Source organism: Pinus tabuliformis, chromosome 3_1 (assembly GCF_031772625.1).
Source record: "Pinus tabuliformis cultivar Carrire ecotype Pingquan chromosome 3_1, CPIR1, whole genome shotgun sequence".
NCBI classification, from domain to species: Eukaryota; Viridiplantae; Streptophyta; class Pinopsida; order Pinales; family Pinaceae; genus Pinus; species Pinus tabuliformis.
Window position 1 is genome coordinate 666,071,907 of NC_142301.1, and position 14,420 is coordinate 666,086,326.

A 14,420-nucleotide genomic window follows, 5' to 3' on the forward strand; every position below is an offset into this window, starting at 1 on the left:
ACTTTACGTACCTTTTCAGACTCTCTAAAAATGAAAAGGACCGAGTTATCCTTGTCGTTAGACTCGTTAAAATCACTAAATAGCGACAAACTTGTCTTTAGGCGAGAACGAGTTTCCCTATCGCTAAGCTCGTTAAAACATAGCGATGGGCTTGCCCGAAGGGCAGGTTATAGAACAAGCATATGTTATCCTCCTCAAGCTTGACAAAAATAAAGAGGTACTGGTCAGCAATGACTGGGGAAAAATTGGGAGAAACTCAAAGAAAGCTTTGATGGTAGCAAGTCGCTCTTGAACATGACACTTTTCCTCCATACCACAATCGGGTTGGGTTGTTTCATTCACCGGTCACATCACCATGGTCTCGCCATACCATCCATAATTGGGGTAATGCTACCGATCCATCGCATCAGTGTCGCCATATGTTCAAGAGAAGTCGTTCAGAAAGAGTCAACCGTGTCCCATCCACTACCATACATTTATCCTTCATTCTTTCATGACCGCCACCCTGAATCATACATCACAGATCGTTTTCACCTCCATCAAAATCATTAGCTCAGTTCCGTGTCACTGATGTGGGATTCACTAAGGCCCTCCTTTGATGGATCGCTTCTTGTCGACATCAGCTCATTATCCAAGAAGTTGATCTAGGAACACCCCCCTCAGTACTTTGAAGCTTGCATGCCTCAATGGCAAGTTTCTCACTTCCGGCAATAGGTATACATCAATGACCTTCGACCAGGAGATTTTGCGTGGTGTTCGACGCCAAGTCCTTTATTCACACCACGTGAATTGTACTGCAGTACCTTGAGGGTCATTGTCATTATTGGTGACTCCTCTCGCGCTTGTTAACGGTTTTCATCATTGACCGGTAATCAAGCGATGTCTTTCCATGTTCGACTTCAGAACAATTCTCACATGGATCGACTTGTACTTAGAGTGAAGATCGAACGAGTTTGAAGACCCAGGATCTAGTTTCATCCATCCGAGCTGCGATATATATTCAGGAAAAGTAAAGACATTTTGACATGTACATCATTGCAGCAGATGATCATCCTACTCAAAGGATGATAATTTCGCCAAAATTATCAGTCTACCATCAAACGATCGTCTTTTCTATGTACAAAAATGAATTTATAAAGCTGAGCATGGGAATGCCCGCCTCAGCTAGATCATGAAAGCAGTATGAATCACAATGTATTGTATTGTATCTTATTACAGGTCTCCTCCCAGCGATTGGATGAACTTCGGATCCTCCTGGTAAAGCATTTCACCCGATAAACGGCCTCATACTTTAGGGGGCAACTGTTATAGACATTTTTGTGCCTTGCATCACTGAGCATGAAATGTCCATAATCAAGGGATCCAAAGTCCCTAAACATGTTGTTCCTACCCCTAGAGGAACAAGGCCAACTAACCACAGCAGTTCACAAAAGTTCTCCACCTGAAAACAATAAAAAACAAGCTAATTCTGGATCATGTCAATTTCTCCACTGAGCATCTGCGCTGAATGTCAACTGCTCCATTGTCTACCTGCGTTGAATGTCAACTCCAACAAAGGCTACCTGCACTGGGTGAGTTTGGACAAGTGGCAAGTTCATTCTTCAAGGTGTCAATGCCCACGAAGCTTCCAAAATGACACTTGCATCAAGGAATTCGACTGGTGATGAGTAAGAGGTTCCAAATCTCCAAGTGGAAGTAAGAACCTCCAAGTGGATTCAAGAACTGAAAGTGGGAGAGGACACTAGTCAGCTTCATACCAGCCACAAGCTGACTCATCCTCTCTCCAAAACTCCTATATATAGATCTCTCCTCCATGAGATCAGGGAGGCTGGAATTTGGTATTTGCAAAGAATTGCTGTTGGTTTGAGATTAGAGCTATTGGGTGATTTGCTTTCAAGGAGGTGAAGAGGAGATTCCTTTCTGCTGGGAAGGTGATGCTGGATTGGGCCTCATATGGTTGTATCACTTCCTGAACTTTACTTCTTCATCAATAAAGCCATTTGAGTTTCTTCTATATGCATGTATCTCAATGATGTTTTGCTTTACTTGCATATTTAGTTTATTCTAATCCTTAAACTAGTTATGAATGTATGCTTCTTGTAGTTTCCCTCTCTTGCCATTTTGCAGGAACTTGGTGTAGCTGGGCCAGTGAAGGAGCAAGTAGCTGGGGAGCAAGCAGAAGGAGTGAGATTGGATCAGCAAACTAGCGGAAGACAACGGTTAGTTGCATCTTTCTCCTCTATTTACATTTCATAAGGAAGAACACTTAGATAGTTTTGTCTTCTTTGTTGCTGAGGTACTATCACCCTTAGAGTGGGATAGGGGCATTCCGTATTGGATACTTTTCCCTACAACACGTAGAGGGATACCACAGGTTGCAATTTCGAAACCGGATGATCTAAAATTACAGAGATACATCAGATTCAATATCAAGCTCCTACAAAGTGAAAAAAGGTGTGTAGTTTTTTAAAAAATTTTGCATAAGCTTGGTTTGAAAAATTAGTTTGAAGGAATTCAAAGGCACAGTAAAGCATTATTATCGGTAGTTGAATCTCCAAGGAAAGAAAATGAAAACACATAGTAAGCAACCTGAAAGCTCTAGCATGACTCACGAAGAAGGCGAAGAAATGCAACATGATATATCAAAATTACGAGACCACGTGCAACAAGTGTCACTTGCACAAAAAGTAATAAAATCTAAAATGGATGGTTTAAAGAAAGTTCTAGAAGCTAAGATGGATAGTTTAAAGAAAGGCATAGAAGCTAAGATGGATTGTCTAAAGAAAGGTGTAGAAGCTAAGATGAATGACGTGGAAGCTAAGATGGATGATTTCAAGATATATTTGAAGACAGATTTGAAGATAGGCATGGAAAATTTGAAGACAGATTTGAGAAAGTTTCTACAAGAAATGCTTACTAATGGTGAAAGGGTAGCAATGGAAACTCATGATGAGAATAAAAGAAATGTAAATCATGATTTCATAGACTCTAATGTTGGATCAAAAGACCCACCATATTCCAACAATTGATATGAGGAAGTTTGATGGCAAGGATCCCGCAACATGGATATTACAAATGGAGCAATTTTTCGATCTCAATAATGTGAAAAACACACAAAAGGTACGTATTACAACTTTATATTTGGAACAAAATAAGTTTGTATGGTATCAATGGCTTTGCTCTCGTAAACAAATTATCACTTGGGAAATTTTTACGGAAGAATTGACAGCACATTATGAGGATACAAAAAGAAACACTTTTTTTAGCCAATTGATAAGTCTCAAACAAAAGGGTTCAATAATGGAGCACATTGAGGAGTTCCAAAAATAGAACATAAGGGTAAAAAATATTCCAGAGGAACATAGGATTGATGTGTTCATAGGGACTTTAAAGGATAATATCCAACATGATGTTCGCCTTTGGGAACTGGATTCATTAGAGAAGGCATTCGGGATAGCAAGAAAAAAGGGAAAGCAAAATTATGGCAACCAGGAAGCATACCACTCACAACTATAAAGATGGAAGTGTTGTTGCCCCTAGTCTTCCACAACCTATAAGGTTGACACCACAACAATTGGAAGAAAAAAGATTAAAAGGGCATTGTTACAGTTGTGATAGGAAATACACTAAAGGTCATAAGTGTGCTGAGAAGAAATTATTCTACATAGATTGCGAAGAGGAAGTAGAAAAGGAGCAAGAAAGGTCAAAGGAAGAGGATATACTCCAGGAACAAAGCCTAGATAAAGAAGAAATGAATCTGACCATATCTTGTAATGCATTGGCTGGAATTACCACTCCTCAAACCATCAAGATTGAAGGACAAATCAAGAAGAAAAAGGCAATAGTGTTGATTGATTCAGGAACTACCCACAATTTTACTCACTGTAAGATAGCAAAAGAATTGAATTGATTCCTATATCTAGCACCAAAGTGTCAAGTGATGGTTGCAAATGGAGGAATGATAAATTTTTCTGGAAAGTGCCATAATATCAAGTTATCAATGGGAAAATATGTATTGACTAGCCCAATGCTTTCCATTCCAATGGGAGGTGCTGATGTTGTACTAGGAGTCCAATGGCTAAAATCCTTTGGTATAGTAGCTTTTAATTTTAAATAAATTTTCATGAAATTTTCTACGAAAGGAAAGGAAGTTGAATTAAGGGGTATTGCAGGGAAACCGGGAAAGATAATTAGCTCTACCGGTATGACAAAGCTTCTAAAAAAGGAACAAAGAGGTGTAATTGCACAATTATGTTTGCTAGATGTTTCCACATCAGAATCATCTATTTCTCCAGATCTCCAAAAAGTCTTGGACAATAATTCCAAGGCATTTGAGACTCCCAAAGGTCTCCCACCTATTCGTGATCATGATCATGCTATTCATCTAATTCAAGGAATTGTTCCTCCAAACATCAGGTCGTACAGATATCCCTATGCACAAAAGAGTGAAATTGAACATATGGCTGCAGAAATGCTAGAGGTTGGTATAATTCAACCTAGTCAAATTTCTTTCTCTACTCCAGTAGTATTGGTGCATAAGAAGGATGGATCATGGCGCATGTGTCCGGATTATAGGGAGCTCAACAAGATCACTATTAAAGTTAAGTTTCGCATTCCTGTCATTGATGAATTACTGGAGGAATTGCATGGATAAATTACTTCACCAAGTTGGATCTTCATTCTGGATATTGTCAAATCAAAATGAAGACCGAAGACATTCCAAAAAAACATTTAGAACTCATGAGGGTCATTATGAATTTTTGGTCATGCCTTTTGGCCTTACCAATGCACCTTCTACATTTCAAAGTTTGATGAATTCCATTTGGAACCCTTCCTTAGAAAATTTGTGTTAGTATTTTTTGATGATATACTAATCTACAGCAAGTCTTGGAAGGATCATGTTGAACATGTTGATAGGGTGTTACAACTATTGGAGGAGAAACAATGGAAAAAGATCCAAATGTTTCTTTGGAGTACAAGAGGTGGAATATCTTGGTCATATTATATCTCATGAAGCAGCTAAGGTAGACCCTAGCAAAATTAAAGCCATTACGGAATGGAAAATCCCCACATCCATAAAGCATCTATGAGGATTTCTTCGGTTGACATCGTATTATTTCAAGTTTGTTAAGAATTATGGGAGAATAGCAGAACCTCTAACAACATTATTGAAGAAAGATGCATTTTGATGGACTCCAGAAGCAACAAAGGCCTTCGAACATCATAAAGAGGTAATGTGCCAAGCACCAGTATTAGCTACTCTGGATTTCACAAAAACCTTTATTGTGGAATGTGATGCTTCAGGAAATGGAATTGGTGTTGTTTTAATGCAAGATGAAAGACTCAATTCTTTTGAAAGTCGTCCAATCAAGGGAAAGCTTTTACACAAAGCTATTTATGAGAAGGAAATGTTGGCAATACTACTTGCACTTAAGAAATGGCGACCCTACCTAATGGGAAGACACTTCAAGGTAAAAAGGGATCATGATAGCCTTAAATACATTTTAGAACAAATATTATCCTCTGAAGAGAAACAAAAGTGGGTCACAAAGATGTTGGGTTGTGACTTTGAAATCATCTACAAAAAGGGTAAGAAAAATGTGGTGGCAGATGCACTCTCAAGAAAGGATGAGGATGTGGAAGCATTGTTGTGCACCATTTCTATTATCCAACCAGATTGGATAAATGAAGCAAGGGAGGAATGGAAGAATGATGAAGAAGTGTGGGCACTTATTCGAAAATTACAACAAGATTCCAGTACATATGATACATTTAGTTGGCAAAATGATTCATTATGGTACAGAGATTGCTTATACCACTGTAAAAATTCGCAACTCAAACAAAAGATTTTTATGGAATTGCACACTTCTCCCTTAGGAGGGTACTTAGGATTTTTAAAAACTCACCACAGGGTTAAGAAGGAATTTTCTTGGGATGGCCTTAAATCGGATATTCAAAAGTTTGTGGCTGAATGTTTGGTTTGCCAACAAAATAAAGTTGAAATAACTAAGACCCTGGGTCTATTACAATCTTTATCCATTCCAAGCCAACGTTGGGAGGAGGTTTCAATGGATTTTATCACAGGTTTACCCAAGTCTGAGGGAAAGAGTGACATCGTGGTGGTAGTTGATAGATTTACCAAGTATGCACACATTTGTGCATTATCACATCCATTTAAAGCCAGTACAGTTTCTACTACATTTATGGAAACAATTCAAAAGCTACATGGAAACCCAAAGATTATTGTAAGTGACAAAGATCCCATTTTCACTGGAAATTTTTCGACAGAATTATTTTCTTGTCTTGGTACTCAGTTGGCTCATAGCTCATCTTATCATCCTCAATCTGATGGGCAAACTGAGATAGTAAACAAATGTTTGGAAGGATATCTTTGTTGCTTTGTATCTAATAAACAGACACAATGGGTCAAATGGTTGCCTCTAGCTGAATGGTAGTATAACACTTCCTTACATACAACAACAAAAATTACCCCATTTATGGCACTTTATGGATATCAACCACCATCCATCACATCATATTTAAGAGAAAATTCTAAGGTTCAAGTAGTGGAACATCACATCGAACATCGACAACAAGTCCTCCAACTCTTAAAGGATAACCTCCTATTGGCACAGAATATAATGAAACAATAGGAAGATCAACATCGCAACAAAAGAAGTTTTGATGTAAGTGATTGGGTATTCCTATGCTACAAAAATATAAAGAAATGTCCCTCAAGCAAGCTAAGAAGGATAATAAATTATCACCAAAGTATTATGGTCTGTACAAGGTGTTGCAAAAGATTGGTACTATGGCATACAATTGGAGCTTCCTGAAGCTTCTCGAGTGCACCCAGTTTTCCATGTTTCATGTTTAAAGAAGGTTGTAGGTGACAAGCTCCTACTTCAAACAATATTGCGAGAACTTGACAAGGAAGGAAAAAATATATTGGAACTAGAAGTAGTCACAGAAACAAGAACTCAACAACAATTAAATCAATCAATTTCGGAGTATCTCATCAAGTGGAAGAACTTATCCGTTAAAGATTCCACATGGGATGATGAGAATTTTATACAGAAGCATCCAGGACTAGTCAAGCATTGAGGACAACACTATTTTGAAGGAGAGGGGCATGTTAGGTCCCTATAATGCTAGTGATTACCCCATTACTATTGTTGTTGTATCCCTTATTAATATTTTTGTGCCCCTATTGTCCCCATATTGTTATTACTATGCCCCATAGAATCCTTCTATTATTATTTTTGTGGCTTTATATTATTATTGTTAGGTAAGATAGGTTATATTGTGACTCCTTAGACTCCTATATATAGAAAGGAGGTTTTGTCATTTGAATCATCCAAGAATTGTTCATTTATGTAATGTAAAGGAGGTTGCCCCTCGAAGAGGCTGAATTATAAGGCATTGATCTATCCTTTCTATCTTTTGTGAGCTGGTTTCATAACACTAAAGTTGATCATCGGTTGCAAAGTGAAAATGTGAAAAATGGGAAATATTTTTTGTAATTAGGTTTTTATGGTTAATAAATGTTGGGAGAACTAATACTATTAGAAAATTTTAGGAAAATATATATCCATTATGTGCAATAGTATACTTTTCTATCTAAAAAAAATAGAGAAAAATGATTGCTAAATATGAAAATATTGATGGATATTGAAAAGCTAAAAACATAAAAAAATAAGGAAAGTTGTTACCCAGATTCACAATTTCACCCTCCAGTTTCTTGTTTTTCTAGCAAGTACCTTATTTACATTATGGTTCATAGGAGCCTAGTCCCAGTCCCCATTAGGACGAATGTATTTACTTTTTCAATTAAGTATCAATATTTTGGTCAATTCTTTAGGCACCAAACATTATTTTTGACATCAAAATATTTGGAAATTATTTAATATCTAAATGTATAGTCATTTATATTATGCACTTAAAAGTAAAAAATAAACATGAATTTTTTTTTTCCATTCTTTCCCTTTTCATAGTTTACTCTTAATTAATAATCTTTTTTGCTTCCATTTGTACATATTTTCTCTTTCATTTTATGAAAAACTACTTTTGTGAACTCCTTTTTGTTCCAAGTACCTTATTTACATTATGGTTCATGGGAGCCCAATCCTAGTCCCTTGTGGTGTGGATGCATCTATTTTTTTTATTAAGTATCCACACATGCCTTACCTCCGCACATGCCTTCGTTCTGTAGATAAGTAATTATTTATTGCATATCCTTAATTTATTGACCACAACTTTATTATTTACCATTTACATCCAAGTTTATCATTTACATCGATCTTTGGCGTCATGGAATATTTGAAACTCGGTTTTATGATTTTCACTTTGTAGATATTCTGTCGAGTGGAGCATCAAACAATTGAAGAGGGATTGTGTGAGAAAGGCATAGTGGGGGAGCTAGTAAGCTAATCTAGTAAAATATTGTTAGTGTTAAATCTATTGTTAGTGTTAGGGTTTCGAAGTCTATCGTCAACTCTAGTTCTATTGCTTTGGTGGGAATCCTAGGCTTTTGTTTTGTTGTCTAATTACTCTATTCAAATATAATCTATCCTATTTTTTATTTATTGTGTCTGCTGAGCAATGTTGTGAAGAATTCTAAGGTAATTCTTTGTATGAAATATACTATTGTTTCATTGGCTAGAAGTATAAGTTGACCATCAGTTTTCAAGGCTTTACTATTACCTCGTATATTATATCTAATGTTTTGTCATTGATCAATAGGAATATAAAGGTTTGACATGAGTTTTGTATTATATTTGCGTTCCATGTGCAACATTGATTTTAATTATGATTATCATGACTCGAATTTAAATTTGGATTGAGTTCTTGCTATTGTGGCTATGTTGGTTGTTTTGTATGATTATATTAATGTATAAAGAATTTACAGAGATTATGTTATTTCCTGTTAGAGGTATTTTATGTCTAATGGTGGAAGGGTTGCTGAAATATGGGCTCCTTCTATAAATTGTAGGATTTACATAATTTGTAACATAGAGTTCTTTTAATTCTCTACTTTATTTCCATAACTGCATTATCTTATTAATTCATATCCTCTATAAATAATTAGGTAAAATTAAAAATAAGGTAAATAAAATTTATTACCTCTTCTTAATTTATTAATTGAAGTTTTATTATTTAACATTTACACCGAACTCTAAATAGTTGGGTCTTTTTGCCAAAACGATTATAACTTAAAGATTTCCATTTTACTCCTAGCTTAAGTGCAAAGTAGTGAAAGTTACGCTTTTACTTTTTCACGTACTATACGTCTGCACATGTGCTACTTGTGCATAGGCTTTAGCTCAACACATACCTTGCTTTCACAATATTTAACTGTGTTTATGCCTTACCTCTTTAGATGCCTTATTGCAAACATTGCTTAGTTTCACCAGTTTTACAACTAGTAAGATTTTTTTAAGAGGGGAGACTTATAACACATACCTATAGAAATTACCAAATGAGGGACACTATCATTGCTTACTTTACGCTTATTTTCTATATAAATACCATTGAGAATCATAGTGAGTGTAATATATCAAATTTAATAAACTTTTCCAATTAAATAATTAATGTGAATATATACAAATCTTATTACTTTCGACTCTATATTTGTGTTTCATGAATGGAAGTCATAATATATGTTAACTTCTTCAATTATATTAGGTATAATACCAAATCAAGTAAAATAAAACAAAAAATATTTTGACATGTGGAAAGAGTCAAGTGATAATTACCCTTTTACCTCCACACATCCTTTGCCTTTGCACGTAGCTTACTTGGAATTTATTTTGACACATGCTTTACTTCTGTGCAGTTTTTAAGTTCACACATCTTTCTAGTGCAAAACACTTTTCATGCTGCACACATCTCCACTTCCACACATCTGAACACATTCTCGTCTTCACACACTTCTTATGTACACCTCCATTTTTCTAAATAATCATTCAACACATATACTACTTCATACAATTTATTTCCTTCATTTGTCCTTTCTCACACACTTTCCTACACAACACTATTAACTAATTGTGTGCTACATGTTTGGATTACAACAATTTCATGGTATACTATTTATGGTTATTAGATTGTTCTTTACACTTTAAAAATTATATTTAGTACTTAATGTTTCTCATCTCTATGTTATATTTAATTAGGCATATTTTTAAGTTCATAAAATCTATAAAAAAAAATATTCTAACTAACTCATTATATTTATATTATGATGTGTTTGCTTGCACAATATAATTTTTTCCTTTATCTTATAATATAGCTCCCTTTCCTCATATCAACTCCCAAAACAAAATTGGAATCATGGTATAAAGGCATGGGCTACCCATTTTTATGGTTACTATTAAAAAAATACAAAACAATACCTAATTTAGGTTAAACTTTTCAACCGTACTTCTTTGTTTGTTAACCACTAGACTCAACTTCTTCAAAATATTTCTACACTATGATAAAGGTTTATAAGTATTCGATAATTTCAATACTAAAGCCTTCCAATTTCCATTTCTTTGTTCTTCTTATTGAACGTGATTTCACTTATATCATTTCGAAATTATTTCTTTATCGCATTATTACTTCCAATAAAATTAATGACAACTTCAAAACCAGACCAGAAATAAAGCTAAACTTAATTTTATCATGCAACAATTTTCACTGAACTAAACTCATATAAAAATCAATTTGAAAATTGGAGCGAATGTTTCAATTTTAAGTTTCTCTATTAAGAAGAAATAAGTAGGCATGGAAAATGATTTATTTTGATTTAAAAAGGGTTTCAAAAAGTTAGGAAAACATGTACAATGTTTTTTTTTGACATGGGAAAATATATTGTTATAAATATATAAAAAAAAGTCGAGTTATATATATATATATATATATATATATATATATAAAATATAATATAATATAAAAAATGTTTAGAAATAGAATTTTGCGATGAAAGTGGACTTACTTATTAATGCATTCCGGCCAATATCCTTCTCATATTCATATATCAACATACTTATTATTTTTTGAAATATTTATTTATTCTCTAAACATCTTTTACAATTACAAGACCATATTTATAATAATAAAACAAATAAAATGTGAATGGATTCATATATATATATATATATGAAAAGAATTTGGTTAATTTTTTTTTTTTTTTAATTATGAAATATAGATTTAACACTAGAAATCTATATTTTAATTAAAAAATTAATTTGTAAAAAGTATAGTTTAATAATATATCTAATTGATATAAGTATACAAAAATATTATATACAAAAATTACTCTTAAACCATTTTGTATTTGAGGCATATATGTTTTTTTTATTAAATTCTATTACTTAAAAAAATAGGATCTATATCCTATAGCATATCTTCCGGATACATCATATTCAGTTTGTTTATAGTTGACGTTTCGAACCAGCAACGATGGTTCATCATCAGGATGTGAAAAATTGTTGAAAGACTAATCTCATTTTTAAATAAATAGAGATGTGTGAGATGTTAGCCGAGTTGAATCTCTACATCTCTTCAAGAATGTGAGGTCAGTCTTCTTCTTCGTTAAGAGCAATCTGTGTCGTTCAAATCTGCGAACTTCTTTCAAAATCTCCCTTCCGTATTGGGTGAGTATTTTGTCTTTGAGGTTTCTGCGAGTTTCTTGATTCTGTAGCATATCTTCCGGATACATCGCATTCAGTTTGTTTATAGTCGACGTTTCGAACCAGCAATGATGGTTCATCATCAGGATGTGAAAAATTATTGAAAGCCTAATCTCATTTTTAAATAAATAGAGATGTGTGAGATGTTAGCTGTAATTTTACTTGTTTTCTCTGTATCTCTTCAAGAATGTGAGGTCATTCTTCTTCTTCATTAAGGGCAATCTGTGTCGTTCAAATCTGTGAAATTATTTCAAAATCTCCCTTCTGTATTGGCTGAGTATTTTGTCTCTGAGGTTTCTGCGAGTTTCTTGATTCTGTAGCATATCTTCCGGATACATCGCATTCAGTTTGTTCATAGTCGACGTTTCGAGCCAGCAACAATGGTTAATCATCAGGATGTGAAAAATTGTTGAAAGACTAATCTCATTTTTAAATAAATAGAGATGTGTGAGATGTTAGTCGTAATTTTACTTGTTTTCTTTGCATCTCTTCAATAATGTGAGGTTAGTATTCTTCTTCATTAAGAGCAATCTGTGTCATTCAAATCTGCGAACTTCTCTCAAAATCTCCCTTCCGTATTGGGTGAGTATTTTATCTTTGAGGTTTCTGCGAGTTTCTTGATTCTGTAGCATATCTTCCAGATACATCACATTCAGTTTGTTTATAGTCGACTTTTCGAACCAGAAATGATGGTTCATCATCAGGATGTGAAAAATTGTTGAAAGACTAATCTCATTTTTAAATAAATAGAGATGTGTGAGATGTTAGCCGTAATTTTACTCAAGAAGTAAATTAAGGAAATTGGTCTCTTACTAGGGAGATCGAGACCACATCTAAAAGGAAACTCTCTTTAAGGAGGAGAGTCACAACTATAAACTCAAGAACACAACTATAACCATGCTATAACTGTCATGCTTACCATGATGGCCCAATACAAAGAAAATTGGAAATCATATAACATAACCCATGACCTAGACATAGTCAAGCTGATGGCTTAGAATCTCAGACAATTACTAGAATGGGAAAATTTGGATCCTTTGGTGCTCCATCTATATTTGGTGCAACTTCGAGATGCTTTTCAATCCTCTCTAATTCTACCATATAGGTCCTGCGGGTGCTTATTCGAGTGCTTGAGGGAAGGTAGAAAATCCCTTTATGGCTGATACATATTGAGAATAATCCTCCCCAATAGAAACTTCATCTTTCACTATAAATATACCTTCTACATGTATTGATTGAACCTACCCCTCGTATGTCAAGTATCTGAAATCCAATTTCCCCACTCTTTCAAGACCTTGGTATTTGAAAGGTGCTTAATATCGGTAGAGGCTCCCCCATCAGCTTCAGAAAAATCTTCCTATATGTGCCTAGGTGTGCGTTCATGGTTCTAAGAGGAAAAATCCTCAATTTGATGGTGCATATGAGTATGTCTGCATTGGGCTTACTCTTGATAATATGCGACAAACCACCTCATGTAATTCCACTCGTGTAGCATGACTAGCCCAACCACTAGAACTTAAATATGAAAAATCCACCTGGATTGATAGGTTAGGGGAGTACAAACATAGGGATAACAAAATCCAATGGATAACCATGTTGCCAGATCCCTAGCGTGGAGACCAACCATTTATAGGAATATAATAGCCACCCATTGTGACAAGGGGGACTTAGTTATGTCCAACTACCTACCAATTTTCTCCCACCAACCAACCCTACAGATGAAGCAACCACACTCTAAGATATCAATTATATAGTCTGAAATGGAATCTAATAACCAGAACAATATAGAGACAAAGGGATACCTTACCCATGACAAGGCTATATTTCTCTTGCTTTCGAGCTACAATGCTGCTTCATATAACAACTTGATAGACCTACTCTTAGTGAATCATTCAAACAATATTCTTGAAATGGGATTGTCCCAATGTCAAAGACATCATGGAGGAGACACACGAGCAAACAGAACCAAGTGTCCACTACGCCTAGAGACCCAAACTCGACTACACAATAGATGAATTTTTATCCTGATTCAACCACCTAATTAAGTTAATAGCACTTCTAAGTGTGTTTGGATGACTCAATTTTCTAGTGGAAGCAACATAAACCACCCATCCTGCTCCAATTATTTGTCAGTATTACCATTATTGATTGTATAGAGAGCTCAAGCCTTCTCCTCTGATTCAGCTAGACCAAAATAAGAATAATCTAGGTGGGAGAACTAGAGACAAAATGAAAAAATATATATCCAATTCTTACCAAATTACACTTTGGTGCAACCACAACAAAACTAGACTAACTGAAAGATTCCAAAATTGGAGTAGCAAGCAATTTTACCTTTTCAAGAAATAAAACATGTAGACTGAATCTTGCCTGAGGAATATTGTGTCAAAATATTATTTGGAACTTACACCCCATAGCTCTATCCAAGTATTCTAGGTTATTCCCCACCTTCAAACCTTCCTTACACAATTTCACTCCACCATTCCCCTATTTAGACAAGGTTTAACTTCCCTCCTTCATGTCCAACACCTCTGCAATATCCTACTACAGTACTTGCATGGCCTTAAACATTCTTTGCTCGCACTCCCCATGTACCATTCCAATCTAACTTTTGACAACCTAACATTACTTATCCATCATGGTAGATAAATGGGCATTCAATTGCACATATAACTTTAAACTCCATATGACTGTGTTTCTATGCCTCTAGGCCCATTAGTGAAGTGGGGAAGTGGAAACCTTCCC